The following is a 21,339-nucleotide window of genomic DNA, read 5'->3' as shown; positions in this document are numbered from 1 at the left end:
ACCATAGGAAGAACATCCCTCTTACAGAACATTATCGCACCCTTATAGAATAAAAATCATTGGTATCTGTTAAACTGACCTGAGAGTCATTAACTGCTCATTGCTCAAGGAACCCCTACCACCCTCCGGAGGAACTTTAGGATTCCACAGAAACCCTGTTGGGAAATCACAAATACCAAAGACAATGAGGTATAACCTATGAGTACTTGAAGGGGTTTGAACTAGTATTTTTAAAGCCTTTTAAGAACATAAATGGTGTACCATAAGTTGATATCAAACATACCAGCTTATAGTACGTTCGTTCCCTTAGGTGTTCATCACCTTTTCCTTTAAATTTCTGCAGTATTCCAAAAGAGATGTTGCCCTTCAAATAACTGTATACTCAAATTCAAACTGGGATATTTAATCACATTAAGTGACAAAAGCGACATTTTGGAGCCCAGAGCAGTCCCCTAATCAAGCAAGAGTTTCAATTATGACTGAAGTTTGATTATGCCCCATGAATGGGCTATTCTAACCTCTGAAACTTCATGTATGTGATAAAATGTCCCAAATGGAAGTTTATTTATATACTGGCTATTGCCACAAGAAAAACTCTCCGGAACAGGGCTAAAGAATAACTGAATCCCTAAACATGAACTTACCTTGGTTCATCTGTAAAGCTGTATAAAGCTGATTTATTTATCCGGTAAGAGAAAGGACCATATTTTGCCTTCTGTCCCCATTATAGACAGTATAATAAAAGTCAAAATCAAAATGACTTTGGTGTTCAGAAAAGAAAGTGCATGGTATTCCTACATCAGAAACAAAATGTTTGTCACTGAGAGTTTTGCTCTGGAGGACTGTGCAAGATTGGCATATTGTCCCATTAATCCAAAACCCTTAAACATATGTGCCATGTAAATATTTGGAAATAATGACACCTGCGCATTTCTCTCTTATTTATGGGAATTATAATGGGGAGAGAGGTTGTGTGATTGCCAGCCTGATGACTGCTTTCCCAGCTGCAAGAAAAAGATTTATTTTAAAGTACAAAATTACCCATCAGTTTAATGATAGGTATTTTCAGGAGCAGAGAGCCGAGAGCTGGTTTTCACAGTGTGACAATCTGCAAATTCAGCTACTGATACTGAATATCAAGACTACCTGTCACTAGTGACGCATATCTCCCAAATGGAAAATTTGGGGTTATTAGGATAGTAGTACCAGTTATGGGCACTGTCTGTTCTAGGTAATATTGACAAAATCAGGTAGGGATTCAGTAAATGATTTAATAGGAAATGTTACATTAGGTAAAATGATTTTCAGTTAATATTATTATTATTTTTATTATTAATAAACAGTATTTATATAGCACCAACAGAATATGCAGTGCTGTACATTAAATAGGGATACCTGATTAAATCTAAATTTATATCACTGCCAATAAATTTAAACAGCTTTGATTTATGATGTATGTAGGTGGGTCCATAGTTGTATCAGATCACAAAATCTGCAATGGTTACAGTACACAAAGAAGCCTATAAATACTTGTCATGGCTAGGTGCCTCTTAATTCTGGTGTTAATATACAGAAATTTATGCTGTATTGTGAAAAACATTTGACATGCATTACTGATGAACTGCCCTTCAAGTTAACTGTTTGGGATCCTTTCAAAATGCAGTGAAGTATTTGAATATGCATTAGAAGAGCAATACTAATATTATAGCATGAACAAATCCCCTGCTTGGAGTAGGCAAAATCTAATATTGTTTATTAATAATAATAATAATAATAGTAATAATATATATATATGTATATATATACACATAAGCATAAATAAGTGCCGATCTCCCATGTAACCCATTTGATAGTGTTGTATAATATAAAATCATATATAATGGATATTCCAGTAAACCTTTAGTTCGATTGGACCATGCTTTGCTTGAATTATGGAGTATTATAAAGACATGTATAAAAGTAAGTACAGCTATGCAGCTTTAACATACGACAGGTGAACAGCATGCTATTGGTATGCTCCAATGATAAAATACATTTCAGTACATATTATGAAATGGCAAGACTATAATTAAATTATATATTTAGATGTATACAAAACAATGTTGTTATACAGTCATAGGATTAAAGGTAAATTTGCCGACGACACGACAATAACAGAGAATGTTATATCTGGTCTATGATTAAACCACTCACATACAAGAAAACAGTACAAGGAAATGTGCTTTTCTTTACTTCTAAGAAGTTTAGTCTCCAGAAAAGGTGTGTGCACATAATCCCCTGGGGTGAGATTGGAATCGCTTACCGAGTGTTCTCATTGTTTCACTTGTTCACTTGGCAAAAAAACAACACTTGTAGAAGTAGCCAAATAAAATACGAATTATTAACAAACAGTATATAGCTTGCTTTCGAAAACAAGTGTACTGTCTGGTTTAATAGCAATATTGCAAGCAATGTAGTTTTAAAGAGTTTGTTTTTGAAGTTGTCATGCATGGACACAATTTTATCTGATATTATTAATGCAAAGATTCCAATATTACAATCTTCCCAATGCAAAACGTTTTTCATTTTGTTGGGAAGAGAGATATGTATATATAGTTTTTTGGAGACCATGTATAAAAATGAACTATGTGTATAATGAGCAAATTTTAGAAACATGCCATGGAATGACATGGTGGAATTAATCTTTCATAGCAGGATAGTAATGCACAATGAGCAGATGGTACAAAATGTAAGACCTACTGGTTTATTTTCCTCATCCCCTCAGTGAATAAATGGGGGAAGAAAACATCATAAAATATACAAAGTCAGGGGTACATCTACTATGTTACCCTAACCATTACCATTCCCAGGCAGGACTGAAACCTGACAGACAGGTAGCTGACAAACACAAGACTGGTGTTATGTGACAAACATAGTGACATAAGTCCATCAAGCTCAACCACAAGGCAAATAAACATATCCCAGATATAAACCCAATGGACATAGTTGATCCAAAGGATCAACTATATGCAATCAGAACCCAAGCTAGTAACAGAAGACATTAGGCAGATACAAGAAAAGCTGGACTCAAAACCAGAAATCTTTTATGAGTAGCAAAAGGTCAAAGCTACAGATCTTAACGTGTATTTTGCCCAGGAAAAAAAAAGTGTTAATCTGAGTGTGAATGTTGTACAGCTCACCAAGCAACTTTCCAACTAGATGATGCTTAGAGATGATAGAACAAGCCACTTAGGACAAATTGACCCATCACTTGAGCATCACCAACTTACAGTGCCAATGTATATTTGTGTCGTTTTCACGCCAATTTATTTTGCTGGAATAGTGAGGCTGAAATAACACCTTTCTTCGGGTTACTGCCGATATCATATCTGCTAAAGTGTAGTATCCTTGTCATGTAAATTACAACCCCCACTTTCATCGGAAATTACAAGATCCAGATCTCGATCTTTGGAAAAGGTCAGTAATTGTATCTATTTCAGCCAGCACTATTATTGTACGTATTGAGTTGTGTACGTTAAAACAATTCTATGTTATTGTTACACATGTAATAAGCCTTATACTTTCTTCAGCTATGTCAACAAATGCCTTGGTGCCACAGGAAATTGCCAGAACTGTGAAAATCCTATATACGCCAGATTTGGGTAAATACATTCCATATGTGGATTTTACAAACCTCCACTGGGATTTCTCTCATAATTTACTCGCACATATGTTTTGACATAAATGCTGCGCCCACTTTTACTTTAACCCCTAAAAAAAATAATGAAAACTGCAATGGCCCTTAAATGAAGGAAGCCAGCAAAACACTGCTGCTGGCATACTGTGTTTCCTAGACTTCAAAGACCTCAGCTGTGAACCTCAAACAAGAAGATAACAAACTTTGCTGATAAGAAGCTTTGAAGTCAGTGTAAAAGGCTGCTCTGCTTGATTAAACTGCTAGAACCAGGGTTTTCATGTCTGCTACAGACAAAATTAAAGGGCAACTCCATGCTAATGTTTTGGAAGTAATTATCAGAGTAGAGGAAAGGTGTCTGCAGATGGCTTTATCAGGAAATGATTAACATGTTGTGATAAAAAAAATAACAGCTGGTTGACTTAAGAAGACCTGAAACCACAAGCAATAAAATATATTCTGCCTTCTCATAACTAACCAGTCAATGGTTAACTATTCTAGAACAATAACATATCCTACTTTTACCCCTTTAGGCTGTTAAACTTACCATTGAAAGCATGTTGTTATATTTGTTTGATAACTGAGAAAATAATTGGTGATTTTGCCAGAAATGTTGATTTCCTGTTCTCTTGGCCCTGGAACAATGTGGGGCTATGGATATGGGGGCTGAAGAAAATTTGTGGTAGAAGGCAAATTTCTGAACCATCAACAGCTATTCTTTTGAATTTGAAGTGTGTTTAGAACCAAGCATAACTCTTCTTGGTTCATCACTGGTAAACATTTTCTTTGGCCATCTTAATAAGAGCAATTTTTTAAAACTTTAACTCTTTAAAGGGATAAATGATTGAGGTATGTGCATGTATTGTAGACTGTCCCCGCAGGATGTTTAACCAGCAGGTCTGAACCTGCGATGGGATTGTGGGCACGTTGTGTCCATACGGGGGACGGAAGATGTGTTTGTATAGTACAATACTTTTAGTAGGGGAAAAATACATTTTTTATTAGGATTTCTACATCAGACCAAAAAGGAGAACAAGGAGGAAAGTGGGATAGCGAGATTTGGGTCCAAAAGAAGAACAGTTTCTCCAAATGAGGGGCATTTGAGAGTTATGAGGATGCATCCAATGTATAGGGGTGTAATCTGGAAAAAAAGAACCCGTGATTTATATCCTAATAGGAACATTTCTATTTTAAAAAAAAATGTTTTTGCTGTGTATGTTACACCTAAAAAGTGGTATGGAATCAGATCAGATGAAACCTCCTACACAGGGATGTCAGTATTTCCATGCAAAAACCGTTACAATTTTTTGCATGGAAATTTGTTATTTATTATCGTGGGCTTGTAATTCTTAGGAATAACTCCCGGGTATGATAAAGTTTGAAACACAAAACATAAATTATAATATAATTAGTAATTATAAAAAATAATGAAATAATATACCAACAATCAATGTAATTTAAACATTTTATCAAATCAGAAACACTGAAATTTGTCCAAAATGTAAATCAGGGCAGTGGACAATGATGCTTTATGCACTAAAAGATGTATTTGTACATTTAATATTTATTGTATTTGACAGTATTAAAGCACTTATAGTGGTCATTTTATTTAAAGCAGAAGCCGGCCAGGGATCGTGGGGCACAGGGAAGAGTTTTTTTTTTCCTACCTCGAGTGTGACTCGGGGTTACCGTTTTTTGCAAGAAAAATCCACCCCAAGTCCCACTCGGGAATACCGCTAGGGGGGTTCAAGGTAACTTTACATGCTGTTGGAATAAAATATGGTAGACGCTGTTGCTGACTTTTTGGTAAATGTGTTTGCATAGGGTCTGTCATTAAATCAGTTTCTTGCTACTTAGCATGTCACAGATCCAAAACAGGCATTTCAAAGTCAATGTATTTATATCATATTCCTAAATATCTTCAGTGAGCCAGTCAGGAAAACTGTTATGTTAGAATGCACCATGAACTTTAACATTATGTCCCTATTTACTTATTCTGTTATCATATCAGGAAGTCAGTTGCATTAAAATGATATACAGTCCATCCAGCAGCTTCACTACTAAACCGAATATTAGTCATTAGGAAACCACAACAATCTGGAAAGTTCCAGATGAACACATAATCGGTCTTAACGAGGTCACTGGCCATTAGCCATCCTTGAGTATGCAGCAGGATAGTTAATGTTTGGGATGGCCATATGTTATATAAAGAATGCTCATTGTGGTTACTTGTAAATATTCCTCAGAAATGTGTAGAGCTCATTCAGGAGGTAGAGGATTTCAGGATATTTTAACACATCAATCAGAATCCAGGTTGTTTCATACTAGGCTACAAATAAATCATAAAAAAATAGTGAGCATTACATACTCATTCATATTCAGTCTATCCTGGAAGATATTTTAAATAAATAGTTTCTGTACAGCATTAAAGCTAATCTCTGCAAATATTAACCAGCACTTGTGTTTCCAAATGAATATTTTTATTACCAAACCATCCCCATCCCAAGCCGCTCTTGCTTACCGAATTTTAAGTGAGAACGGCCAAGGCGGCCGCATTCATTGAGAATATCCCTGGGACTAAAGGTTAATTACCCTTTAATGCCCGGTGATTGCAAACAGGAGGATTCCCTGCGAATCCATCCTCCTGTTAAAATGTCCTAGATCTTCCAATGGTTTCATGAATTCAGTTTGCTGAAATTTCGCAAAACCATCTGAAGTTCGAAGTATTCTTGCTTATCCCTAGTGGTAGGTTACTCTGGATCTGATGTTCTCATGTTAGTAGGTAATAAACCTGTAAATATTATATTTATATATATATAATTATATATATAAAAGAACACACATATCCAATGCTAGATCTGATGTACAGTATGCTGTTACCAATTAAACTGTATAGCCTGTGTCAGTGGAGAGGATTCTGTGATATAATCATAACATTTTAGTATGAACATCAGCCAAATGTTCAGTCCCCTGATGTCATCCTGGAATCAGGAGAAAATCTCACTGTGACCCACTGCAGTCTCCAAATAACATCTAATGGATTCATCAATCGCAGCCACAGGATAATTTCTATCTCCGAGCTTTAGAAACCACAGGAAAAACGTGTGCCAAACGCATTTACAGATGGTTCAGTTTCTTTTTCACCAGTCAACCATTCTTCTTGTCTTTCTCATTAGCGATGAATAATGCATTTCCGGAAAATGTTTTCTCCAACGTAAACCTGTTGCATTACATTATAATTTCTCTTGTTCTCTGCCCATCTAATTACCCAGAGTGAGAAGTACTCAAAACATTGCAAATTCTTATTAATTCTTTATGGCTGCAAGCTTTCTGCTATGCATGGACGTCATGCTACTTGCACCCAATATGGATGCTTACAGTAAATACAAAACATTGATTTGTAAACTGAAAATGGAATATTAATAAAGGACTATGAGAAAAAAATGTAAAGATAAAGGTTAATTATTACAGAAGGTACAGGGGATATCCTTTCTGCAATAAAATACCAGCATGTTCCTAATATTTATTTCAATCTAAGGGGGGAAATTGGGGGGACAAATCTTTTTAACCACCCTACCTCCCTTAGAGTCATTCTTTCCCTCTCTAAGGGCCACACAGGGGCCCTTAGTTCAATGCACTCCACAGTCCCACCCCCTCATCAGCCTTCCAGCTCCCCTCCTTCATCACTGACATGGATGCCAAGGTAGTCCTTCTCAGACGGACGCAGTCGATTCAGCAATGTTTTTTCCTTCCACCAATGTATCAGCAATTGACTGTAGCATGCCACAACCAGTGACACCATTTCAGCATGTGCGACAACCATTATATACAGCACTGCCACAAACATTGGCACTGTTGTAGAGTGTACTTTAACCATTTTATATGCCACCCTTTACTTTCCCTGCCCCAAGCCCTTTCTCTTGATTTAGCAAAGTGCCCAGGTATGCACGTCGGTCAAACTCCCATAGGACCAGCTCTGGTGTACACAATACAATAGTGTACAGAACCCAAGCCCAAATCATTTTGTCTGGGTTTGATGTATACCATCCAAATATCCTGCCTATACCAGTGAAGTGAAATCAGTCAGCTAAATGTCACTCTGATTTGTAGGAGTTCAGTGAGCACATTTTATTGAACTTCCGCTGCAATGGAAAAGAACACTATATTCTGCCACTTGGTAGAAACCAAGCCATTACACATTGGCATTAATAATAGACATGCCAACTCATTAAAAGAGAGAAACTACTTTGCTGGAGCAATATATCCCAGTTCAATTCTTTTGTAACCTTTATGTTCAAATTAAAGCAGGATGAACACAGTCATTCTCCCATCGGATTATTACAGCCATTTGTCAGGACTGTTTCTACGTGTAAACAAATAACTCTGAACGAGTGATATAAACAAGACCAAATGGCTTGATTCTAACCCAATTAGCAAACAAGAAGCAGAAATGAGTCCTATTTTATCCTTCAAGTGGAAATGATGATGTGACATAACATAAATTCTGCAGCTTTGTTCCGTTTTAATATTTTAACAAATTGTGATACCACGTAAACCCTTCAGTTAAATGATATATACCTAATATACCTTATGCTTTTAAGAGATTCACTGATTGTAATAAGAATAGTCCGTGGGAATTGAAATATGGAGTCTGCTATAAGCTCTAGAACTATCATACCATACTTATGTCTGCATAAAGTTTTAGTAATTTAGTGTCCTGGAACAAGCCATGTACATAATATTTGGCATAATGGTCGGCTTATGATTTGATACACATGATCTTCTTCCATAACTGGCTCAGAAAATGAAGGATGGATATCAACGGCGAAAGTTTCCATTCTAAAAATAAATATATGTGTATATATATATTTATATAAACTGATATATATCAGTATTCACCCCAGATCTTTTTAGGCTGGCTGAGAAGAAGCTGTAGGTGGATGGTGGTCCCTGTATTGTACCTAACTCTTCAGTACCCATGCAAAAACAACCAGGTGGTTACTGAAAAGTGCTGGGTGGTGCGCCCAGCTAAAAGAGCCTGGAGAGAACACTGTATATTATCAATAGTAATTTGCAATGTGACAACACACCTTGGTTTTCTATGCTCTCCATGTTACATAGAGGGCTTGCAAATATGGATAACGTTTAGAACTTAGTACGCTTACTATAGGTCACCTCATATATAGGAATGCCAACAACCTACTTTTACAGCAAAGCTGTTCACTACATCTGAAATGGCAAGTGACATTGAAAACATGCCAAACCTGATATGATGTAAAGCACCTCTTTATATGTCTGTGTTTTAGGAGTCCAAATAGCAGCCCTGGCATGGCAGGATACTTGAAAAACTGGCTTTTTCAACAGCCTGAGAATTGCATGTCACACAAAGGTAATAAGGTGCAACACTATGCCCATCAAACGTTCAGCTACATACACACTTACCTTTCTCTGTTTTAGGGAGAACTTGGCCACACTTACGTTCCTCAAGTGTGGCAAGTGTTGAACCCAACATATCTGTATATTTATACTTGCGTGAAACAACCTTGGCAGAGAACAGAAAAATAATGAATAACCCCCCTAAGCCAGAAAGCTCCAAAACTGTTTTGGGCAATTCAGAGGATAAATATAAACACAAGGGCAGTGAAAGTCATATCTACAGGTAGTATATTTTCTAATTCTGGGAATTGTCCAGCCCAAACATTTTTCACATGTGCTTTCCAGATAATATGCAAAACATCCAAGAATGAACAAGCTTATAAGCCTTTCCCAGAAAATTAACATTTAGAATGATGAGGGGAAATTATAATTTGCATTTCAAAGTCTCACCCTACCTACAGATGTCTAATATAAGAAAGCGAAAAATACAGAGATATTAAAATACCGGATATGGTGAATGCCAGACATTGAGAACGAGTTTGGATTTAAAGAGAAATTCCTAATTCTTTCTACATCAGTAGAAAGATATTTTCTGAAAATAAAGCCTTTTTTTGCTATAGCAGGTATTGAAACATAAATTACGTACAACATAGGTTTGTACATTTTGCATATTAACAATGAAATAATTATGATGTTTATACAGAGGTGAACACGGCAGAGATGAATGAACAGATTTGCAACCATTCAATAAAATTGGACTATTCTTGCATCACAATTGAATTTCTCCTGAACAGGAGTCCCATCCATGCAGGTGAACTGCTTGAGCCCAACCTCACTCAACATATCATTTTATGAAAATATATATATATATATATATATATATATATATTTTTTTTTTTTTTTTTTGCCTGCATTTAATTTAAAGGTTTATTCTCTAGTGTAGAGCGAGTGTAGTGGATATTGTGGGAATAAAATAAAACATAATCAGAGACCTCCACAGTTTCACTGATGTTCGTGTACTATAAGTTGGCAGCACATATCTCCAGTTTTGTTGTTCAGCTATCCAGAGCCCAGGTAATTTTCCCTAAGGCTATGTACACACGACACATGGTTGTCGTCTAATAATCGTCTCAGGGCTGATATAGGACGAGAATCTTGCAAGTGTACAGCGCTCATCCGAACGACCATCCTGGCGGATCCACAAAAAACGGACAAGGAACAATCTTAATGAAAGTAAAGTGGAGGGTGCGTAGCAGGGTGCCACCCTGTTTTTCTGCCCCTCCTCTCTCTATAGACCAGAATGGTGCTGTACGTATAGCACTCGTTTATGGATCGTTTGTCATTGGAAAGGATCGTTAAAGATTCTTTCCAACGACAATTATTGCACATGCGTACGTAGCCTAAAAACAATTGTACAAACAGGAGAACAATGCTTCCATTAATGTTTCCATGGACAGATTTACAATGCCCACAACAACTAGCATGGTAGGTTTAGAGGGGGTTCTATTTTTTGGATGCACTCTTGTATCTCTCCCTAGATGTTCAAGGACATACAAGATAACATCAGAGCTGATGTCTTTCCACCTATGATTACATTTTGTGCTATGTCACAGGCATACTTTGTTTCTTTAAGAAAGTTGTTGCCAAATATAGCCTCTCTAGAATCAACCGTCTTACATTTCTTAATGACATATTTTGAATTTAAGAATGACATTTAGCCCTGAACCATATGTATAGATGTCAAAGGGAAGTCTTTCATTTACAGTAAAATGTGCTTTCATGGCCTAACCCAAAAGCAAATAGCAACAAATTAAATACCACACGATCAAATGCATACAGCACCAAAAAGGTCAAGAAAATACAGGAAAACACCTTTCCTGTCTGTACTACAAGACAGAAAGTACAATGGTCCTACCTCCATTGTCATAACTGTTATGCTGGTCCCTCTATGACTCCCAGGGAACCTGTGAATTTAGCTCCCAACTGCCCCATGCCATACACCAGACACATCCCAACAGAGATGCCTATAGCATGCACCAAAGAATATTTCTAAACTGTTAACCTTTCCAAAGTTAACAATAACATAAGCAAAAACCATCACAAATTTGACATGCAAAATGTACTTGAGGTATTGGATAACTACAGTAAAATGTAGCGTAGTGAGAGTGACTATAGGTTGATAAAGTCATTTATCTTAATGCTATAAAATGTCATTGCTACTACATAAATCCCAACATAATTCTGCATTTCTGACCACCCCCAATGTTGATGTTGGCAGTGTGTCTAAAGTTTGGATAGATTAAAGGGAGCCAAAAGTGAAAAAGTGAGAAATAAAGTGAGAGAAATATGGTGGATACTGCCGCTGACTTCTGAAGATTTCTGAAGACTTCTGAACGGTTATGTGTCTGTTTTTGACTTTCTGTGTCACATACCTAGAATGAGCATGACATTTAAACAGTCAAAGTGTCCTTTATGTGACTTAGATTCTTCTATGTTATTGAAAAATGTGAGCCTTTTAATGTTCTGTTTAGTTTATTGCTGCAATTTATAAGATCGTAATGGCTTTTCAATTCTTCAATAAAGAAACATTGAACAATAAAAGTAAAAGTATAGTCAAAGCTCCTTATCTGAATACCTGTTCCAGGTCTGTGCTATATTGTCCTGGAGCCAGTGGATGGGCATAGCAGTCAAAAACTGGCAATTTGACCAGTTCTTTTAAAGCGGAACTATAGTTAAGATTTGCCTTCTGTTCTTTTAGATTTGTAACACCATTATTATTTCTAGTAGCAGAATCCTTTTAATCTTGAGTTATACATTGGTTATTAGTTCACCACTAAGTAGGCCCCATAGTATAGTACTACAAAATGCAATATGCCCACACAAAACATATTTATTACCATAATGCATAACCTGCTAGCTCTCATACACACAGACACGCCGTGATACTACACAAAACTTTGCAGACATATACAATATAAAACCTCTGTTTTCACTCTAAATTAGAAACAGATTGGATAGGATCACCTTGGTGGCTAGAAGGGCTGGGTTCCTTGGAATTTTGTATTGAAGAGGTCGGAACAACACATGTCCTAGAATGAATTATCCACTTCAATACAGATCCCAGGTCAACCACAAGTATGAAAAACTGCAGGGAGGAAGAGTGAAGACTATAAAATCTGAAATAGATGTTTTCAATTCAACAAAAGTACTATTAAAAACTATTACAACACAGTTCAGTAACCTCATCCTGGAAAGTTACAATAGCGCTGCTTTTACAATGATATAACTCCTTTGTTGTGGTAGATATTCCTGCCTTTGTGATCAGACTGATTGTTTTCTCGTGTGCACAATGCAGCAGACATCATTCTCTTGTTTCTTGACAAAAAGAGGAGTTTCACCGAATTGCTCTCTATAGTGGTAATGCTTGTAAGAAGAATTGAATTGCAGTCTGTTTCTCAGTAATTGGTAGGTCAGTCTCTGCATGTTTGCAGCATTTATAGCAATAGAAGTGCCAGCTTCATTAGATACTCATGCCCAATGAAGTTCCTAATGATCATGGCACATTAGCGATTTCTAGCTGTGCAGAGAACTGTGGCCAACTTCAGCAGTAATTTGACCAGAGAAAATCAGATATATTTCTAGATTCTACAAGCCTCTGCTATAAAGTCCCTTGTAACACACACATATATTTTTAGATGAATCGTGACATTTACAAGTTTATGGGCCATCCTCAAACATTTCTGGCTTCCATAAACAAATAGTTGGGATAGATTTTGTTTTTAACCATAAGAAACCAGTACGGGGGGATTGGTTTTATTGCTGTGCACCCCATAAACTCCTTTTCTTCACCATTTGTTACAAAAAGTGCTGGAAATTACTCTTCTGGAGGAAGAAGATTTACTATAATTCAACTTCTAGAAAAAGGACAGTAGTGTGTATAGTGCAGTGGTAAACCATTGACAGCAATTTCCAGTGATGGGGAAAGTCATACATTGTTTTTCAGAGGAGTATTGTAACTGGCTGAAAATCTGAAGTTCATACATCGTCAACATGATTTATTTAATGTAGTTGTGTTGGCAGTTTTATTTTATTGCTAAACAACACCTGTATAATAATCCTGTGTAAAAACTGGAAAATTGCTTTGCTTAGCTATATTTCAATTTTCAAATGTAAAATATTAATATATAGTTTAATATCGTGTAATATCGTTTTCATCTGTAATATTTAACCATGTGTTTCCCTCCTAACATTGGTTGCCATTTTTTTATTGTATTTTTCCTATTTGTTACTTGTATTGTCATGATTGCCTATTTGTCATTGCGTATTGTCATGATTACCTTCCTATGTATTATATTGTCAAGTTATCACCATTTAGAGTTTTTTTTTTGCTTATAGTTGCACTGTACTTAGGAACAAAAGAAAATAGGTTTCTATAAAGCAATGCTGTATAGGCAATACTGATTGGACAGTTAAATGATAGCATTTATTACCTAATAATTGGTACAATAAAAATGTTACATTCAGCTATCACTCGTTCACAGGGAACATGGCTCTTTGAAACAGCCCAATCACAATAAAAGTGAAATGTATGTTTTATCCAAGAATGCACAATCGCCCTGCAAATCCAAGTGTCAGATACATGAACGCATACAATAAACAGAAGACATTAATCACAATAGATCTACATCATAAAGCATTATAGTGCTTTTCCCAAGACACAGGTCTACCATTAGCAGACTAAGAGGGTAACTAAAGAAGATTATTTGTTTAAAAACACTTTGAGCCATAAGAAGCTTAAGACACTTAGATTAAACATAGTCTGGTGTTCTGTGCACACAAATGGCTGTGCAAGCTTCTCCGACCGTCACAGCTGCGTCATCACTTCTGACAGGTAAAGCAAGGTTTGGTAAAAAGAAAAGATGCTTTGATACCAAATATAAACTTTAAGGCATCTCCTTGAAATACCAAAATAAATACAATGTGCACAAAAATATCAGATCAACCAAAGGTGCACAAAGAAAAAACATTATTTATATGCATATGTATGTGTAAGGAAGGTTAGTAAGAAGTCAACTTACTTTAAGGTGATAATTTTGATCCCCTTCTGTGTCTGACTACATCCATGCTGAAGCTGTTACCACTGAAAATGAAGAAGAAAACCTTTAAGGCAATATACACCAACTATGTATCAGTATTTTTATAGTATGGTACTCAAAAGCTGGAGTCTTTAATAACTAATGCAAAGGAGGTGAAATGTAGAAGCTGAACTCCATGTTTTAAGCCAAAAGTTAAATGTGGTTTAGAACTTTAGCTACCAGTATTTGTGGATCTGCTGACTGTATATAAATATATATATATATATATCATAGTAAATATTACATGATCTGTCAAAAATGCAACACTACATTACAAATCTAACAACCCTCCTTTGTGAATTGCTATGATCCTGAACACATTTGGTCATTAGAGGCTACAGTACCAGCTCCAACAAACTCATTATTCAGTGCCACCGGAGCTCAGAAATGTATATTACATGATAAGAATCATTACTAATAAACCTGACTGTACCTCCTCCTTTCTCTATAGGGCCCAACGCAAACTGTATTTTTACCTCTGTATTGAAAGAGTTCTAATTTTAACCTAAGAATCTGTTTTGATTTTCCTAAGACCCAAATGTAATGCCCCCCACTGACTTCACCTTGGTTTTAACATTTTTGGCTAAACATCAAAAATCTAAGCTACAATTTGCTGTTGCGGGACTGGCTGAATACAGAGCCGTCATCCATCCTTGCTGACAACATATGTAATATTATTGCACTGCAGTCTCTCAATTCCTAAACCTGTCATTTTATTCATGTCAAATTACACAGCACAAAATAAAACAGCTGTCATAATTAGAGATGATTGCGTAGAAACTGAAGCCCCACAGTTCTGGAGCAGAAATAGAGAATGTTTGTGTGAAGAAAGCCAGAAATTCCCATGACCTCCCTGCGGCTGGCTACTTCATCTTTTTACACAAATCAAAGGAGCTGTGTGGTCCTGATTGATCTTACAGAGATCACTCCAGGACAGTTTAACAAAAGCCAAGGACCCAAATCAACACAGCTGCGTACAAAACAGGGAAGGAAATATTTGGATATTTGCTCAGTACAACTATTTTGCATTGTTCCTCCATAATTTTTAACAGTTAGAATATTAACTGGTTTACAACCTAAAACTCTTGGTGTATTGATAGGGTTTAGGGGATAATGCCAATGAGGTTGCAGTGCGTTTAGGAAATGCTGACACTCGGGGTGACGATGCATGTAGCGTCTGCCTGCAGCAAGGAATGAATGGGGTTTGCAGTGAGCGGTACTAGTACTAGTCGCCAGTCATCATGTGCAGACGCTGGTTCTTTGTGATCCGGTGCTACTGTGCAAGTGCTTGAGGGGCTGGCAAGCTGCCAGTTGTGGGGAGGCGCACAATGGAGAAGTCCTGTCCTAAAGCAGCGATGGCCTGTTCCTTGTCATCAGTTGCAGAATGGACCCTTGGGCTTCTGTGTGGAAGCAGTGTTCTGACTGCAGAGGTATGGCACATGCATGTATTCCCCCAACACCTTGCACTAAAACAGTGTGATCAATCAGAGACAAAACAAGATGGCAAAGCAAACCTTTGAGTAAATAGATCAAAAAGTCATAAGCTGTAAGGATTTTATTGAAGGCACAATATCCCCAGTACTGACCTGATCTCTGGGGTAGTCCCTCCACCTGGTAGTGTTAACCAAAGCACCAGTCTCATAATACAATGCCAAGCCTGAATAATCATCATCATCCTCAGGCTGGGCATTACCACCTAGGACATGCCTATATGTAAAACAATTATTGACTTTATGAAACTAAATATTGAATCTGTTAGGGCTCTGAAGAATGCCAGTGGCATAAAGTCTGAAACAGAAGTTATATAGTGACAGCTTAAGAGTTCAGCTATGAGCTGTTCGGGTTTTTTCACTTTAATCACAATCTACTGAATCTATATTATCACTTACAGAGGTTTAAGTCAATTCAGCTCTAGATTGCATTTTTCTGGCCATTGGGATTAGACGGTTTAATCCAGGGGTCGGCACACTAGGCCAGAAGAAACAAGGTGTCCAAGGAAAGGTTTTTTCCAACTGTGACTGCAAGTGAGCAGCCTCAGTCTTCCGCTCATCCGCGGTGAAGATTTTGTACGTGTGTGCATGCTTGGCATCGAAATGCCCCTTGAGATTCCACCACCTAAAAGTGCTGTTGGTGTAGTTGTACAATAAACACAGGGCTTTGTTGCCGCTTGGATGAAGAATAATTTGTCAGTCCATTCGGGGTTGAACACACGACATTCAAGGTCAACGTTACGGAGACTGGTAGCTGCGCGTTGCTTCTGCTCTTTAGGCATAGTAATTGGGGCTACTGTGCGGGAACTCAAGGATATCGCGGGAACTCACAATTACACAACAATTCAATTAGGCCGGATTCAACAATAAATAACTAGGGGGGCGTTAGGCCAGACTGGAATACTGGCTAAGCCGTATCTGGCCTAAAGGCCGGAGTTTGCCTACTTCTGGTTTAATCACAAGTGAGATGCAAAATTTGATTTTCAGAAAAGGATTGTAAAAAAAGCAGATGATAGGTAATTGGTTGCAATGGGGAAGCTTTTTTCCAAATTCCCAGCTATGGGAAATACATAGAAATGATCAGACAGAGATCAGGCTCTCCTGGAGGAAACACTTTACAGTCACACACCAAATGCCAAGACATCGGTTTTACAAGGCAGTGGAATACATCTGGCTTGTGTCTGAACCAAATATATGCAACACAAACTTCTATTTTTAAGCTAAGTAGAATTGTTGGTTCTTTTTAGGCTAGCTGGAAAGTGTTCTGGATCCTTTGTGTACTGCTCTGTATTACATGCACGTTTTCCTTGTAGCAAGGTTTAAACAGACCTGGCATACCAGGAACACAAGAGATCTTCAGCTGCCTTGTAAAGGTGTGAGCTTTTCTTGGAGATTGGTTTTAATAAAATGAGTACTCTATATTGCTTTTTTCCCCAACACAAACCCTACCATTACCAGGAACAATACCAAAATGCTTTTATATGTACAGCCAGCCAAGTAATTTCAGGTTACAATAGTGTATAACACTATTACATTCGCTTGAGGTCAGATGGTCAGCTATGGAAAAGAAATAGCACAATTCTGATCCACACAGCCTTGCATTACCTAGAAGCAAGAAAAAAAGGGTTAACTGATGTCTCTGTTAGTTGGGTAGATTCATTGCAAGCTTTTTCTACAGCTTGGCTTTCTTGTGGAGCCTGTGGTGTTTCATATAGTCTCTGCATTACACTGCAGCTTGAAGTTCACATCCACTCATCCAAGGCTTTTTCTATAACTTTTTCTATAAATATAAATGAGGTCTTTTTAGGAGGTATACATTAGGTTTAGTTTGTACTGAAGAGCTAAACTCGCTAAACTGCCCCCCCCCCCCCTTGGAAACACTAATATCCTCACCTGGTTGTTTTACGGGTTAGGGGTTCCTCAGCTATCTTAATTGGCCCGGCCTGAGTGACATAACCTCTGTGCATGCTCAAAGGAGTTAATTCATTCCAGTACCGTGGTAAACCCAGAATGAAAACACAAAATGAAGTGCCAGCTGCCAAGATACAGTGTTTCTACCTCTTGTCTGAACAAGCCTTAAGTCATTACCACTTTAAAGTAGATTTATATGTAAATCAAAAGTTTGGCTGTTTATTAACACAGACCAATGTGATTTGCAAATCAGTAAAAAATAAACCTTTAGCACATGATTCCTGATTACAGACAGCAGAGGATACTAGACAAATTAAAATGCCTAGGCATGCTCTTGAAGCTTCATAGGAGACTATCTGGAGGTTGATGCGTACCTAAACTCAACATTTTAACTTTACATTGAAGGATAAACAACCCTTATATGTAAGGTAAAAATGTTGTTGTTTCTTTTTTTTTCAAGTGCAACACCCTTTTTTCTTAAATAAAAAAAGGGTGCATTGCCGCCCTTTGAAGTCTTGATCGCCGCAGCAGCGATCAAGACCTAATGGGAGTGCAGAGCTCCTCGGGGTACCTATGTCATGCATCCCGGGAGGCTCAGGCTGCTCCTTCTGCCCATGGCTGAGATCAGGGTATTTTTCCTCCTAGGGTAAAGGGATCATGCTCTATCTTTTCCCCCTCCACAGCGGCTACTGTATGTCACCCGATCTTGCACCTTTTTAATATTTTTGGGGTCTTATGCCACAAATAGTTTTTTAAGAAGAAACATTTTTTACTCAATCTTGCAAAGCTATGTTGTTTGGAGTTCCTGTCTGTACCACAGGCACCAAAAAACTTATCTGCTTGTTTATTTTCAAATTTAGACTGGAAACATGAAGGTTAAAGCTAACAGGCTCCTATGGGCAAATAGATATTTTACCTTTTTTTTTTATTCTTCAGACAGATAATGATCATTTCCTGAAAAATTATATGAACCAGCCTGTTTATGCAAAGCAGCAATGTGTGTTTCCATCTTAGGAATATGGTTAACCATGTACCTAGAATGTGCTATACATTTCCTGTGCTGACTCTATATATATTGGTCCAAAAATAAACACATACAGCAAACACAATGAAAAATGCATAGTGATAGGTCTGCAGTCTCATAAAAAATGAGCACATTCACTCCTCTTGCCCCATCCCTTCACAATGTGAATAATAACAATGCCGGCTATGGAATGTCTAGAATACCAGAGCAGCCTCTCCCTGCCTCCTGCTGCACGCACCTGCTGTAAAGTTCAGAAATGGGTCCACCAGCATAGGAGGGAGCACACATACCTTTACATATACACGCACACAAACTTCATGTGTATGCTCAAAAGCCAAATACTCTATTAAAACCCAAAGAAAATCTGCTGGCCAGCAAGGAATTCCAGCTTCTACTCAAATGCTTTCAAGGAACTTACTTTATTTACACAATTTTACTAGGGCAGAAAAAACTTGTAAAATAATATACACAAAGGATTTGTACACATATCGCGGTCTTGGCACAAGTGTGTATTTCATAATACTATAAAAACAAATGAATATAACCGCTTTTATGCAGATTGGATACAATTCCAACAACCTCCTTCCCTGAACAACAAGCAGAATATCACAAAAATATGGTTCATGTATTAATAAAATAATTCTAGTCCCTGGATGTTAAGCCTTTAGCTTTAATTGCAGCATGCATTTCCCATGGTGATGTTTCGAAATGTAGTATTGGTAATCCCATGGTATTGTTTTAGAAATGAGTACAGAAATGTATTCATTTTTTGGGAAGACCTTAAATTGATGATGGGAGAGAGACCATTGTGTAAAGTCCTCTGCAACTCTCCAAAGATTCTCATTGGGGTTAAGGACTTTGTCAGGGCCAATCCATGTGTGAAAAAAATGTCTGATGCTCCCTGAATAATTCTTTCACAATATGAGCCTATGAATCTTGGTACCATTATTTTGGAACATGTCTGTGCCATCAGGTCTCAGCTGACCTCATTTTCCCGTCACATAACCTTGCTGAAGACCTGAACAACTGAAGCAATCCCAGATCATAACACTGGTCCCACAGCCTTAGGGACTTTGTTTGGCGAGGCAGAGTATCTACATGGTGTAACAAAGGTTTGTACATTCAGAACATTGATCAGCCTTTACTGATCTGGAGTGCTGTGAAAACAACAAAATGCCCCAAAGGCAAACAGGAAAAAAGTATGGCAAGGAGACCATGTAGAGCTCTGTATGGGAAAAGGGAAGGGAAACAGGAAGGAGAGGAATACAGAAAGTGCTGATAACAGAAAACGGGGAAGGCTTTGGCCAGAGATACTTTTACATCCTATCTGGGCTTAAAAAGGACCAAGAGGCTCAGAAGATGACAATTAAAATGAGGGAAGTTAAGAAATGATTTATCTATTATTCCCACACTTTGGCAAATTAGGATTGTAAATCTCGAAGTTTGAAGGTTGTTTTTTTATATACCAAAGCCATGCAGGCCAGCCTTGGGTTTTGAAATAGTGTGTCTTGTGCCATATGGTTAGCAATAAGTTAGAAAAAAACATTTTTGTTATGCAGAAAAAAACAATAAGCTACAAGACTTTAAATTCTGCATATTAGAAAACTACTAAAGCTTTTTCATGCCATCAAGCAAATAGCTAAAAACATACCTAATAGTTTCATAGACATTAGCTCATTGAATAGCAATATAAAGAAACACAAAATACAACAAAAAGTCAACTACGAGGGTTGGAAACGGCTTTTCACAGGAAATCCTACTGATGGATCCACAGCCTTTAACCTACGTGTACAAAATATATATAGCAAGTCAGCCATACAAAAAAAATCTTTAAATAGACAGTTCAACTGCATACTAAAACAAACATTTCCTGTTCATGGCTACTTTACGCCAGAAGGTAAATGAGATGACCACGTATACTACTGACTGTGTTGATTATGAAGGGATATACTTTGATTTACCATTTGGTTTTCTGGGTTTATTATAGAAAATGATTGTTTGATTTTTTTTGAGGGAGGTTTTTACAAAGAAAGAAATGACACTTACTTAACATGCACCTACAATACAATTGCAGACTAAATCTATATTTTTGCTAGCAAAGAGTGCCTCTTGCTTGGAAATGAAGTGGTGTTTTTATATGTTTGAGTCATGTGGCCACAATATTGTTTTATAGTACCATGGCTCACGTTCGGTTTTTTTAAAGCAGCGTGGTGTTGCCCAAAACTGGGCTTTGAAAAAAGACATAAGCATTAGGGGCAATATATCCAACCCCACATGCCTGCCAGCCTCCTTGTACAATAAAGCCAAAGTAGCACATGGAAGAATGGGCAAGGGGGCAAGGTAATGTCCCTACCATAGCCCTATGTCAATAATACATTCTAGAGTCAATTTAAGGGGAAGTTAGGTAACATAACTGCATGTTTTTGGGGTGTGGGAGGAAACCCACACAAACATGGTGAGAACCTTCAAACTCCATGCAGATAGTGTCCTTGCCAAGATTTGAACATGGGCCCTAGCTCTGCAAAGGCCAGAGTGCTAACCTCTGAGCCATGGTGTTGCCCTACATGTGTATCCTGCCCAGTATGTGATGTAATATATGTATGCTGCACTGTATCTAGGTGATACTACTCTATACCTAAAATATGCCTAAAATAAAGTTATCCTATAAAGCCCCCTCTCCACCCCCAAATAGATCATTCCAAGTGTTACACTCACCTATCCCTGTTCCTA

At 37.4% G+C, this 21,339-nt stretch overlaps 1 protein-coding gene across 2 annotated transcripts in view; it reads right to left on the bottom strand.

Moving 5' to 3' along the window:
• SGMS1 (sphingomyelin synthase 1) overlaps nucleotides 1–21,339 on the bottom strand; it is a 157,435-nt gene that overhangs the window by 61,637 nt on the left and 74,459 nt on the right. For both annotated transcript variants that reach the window (XM_072425160.1, XM_072425161.1), the window contains exon 4: nucleotides 14,128–14,189. The gene's annotated coding sequence lies outside the window, so the exon portion shown is untranslated. The remainder of the gene's footprint in view (nucleotides 1–14,127; nucleotides 14,190–21,339) is intronic.

Source organism: Pyxicephalus adspersus, chromosome 10, assembly GCF_032062135.1.
Source record: "Pyxicephalus adspersus chromosome 10, UCB_Pads_2.0, whole genome shotgun sequence".
Lineage (NCBI taxonomy): Eukaryota > Metazoa > Chordata > Amphibia > Anura > Pyxicephalidae > Pyxicephalus > Pyxicephalus adspersus.
The sequence above is the reverse complement of the archived record's forward strand: the minus strand, read 5'-3'. Positions and strand labels throughout refer to the sequence as shown.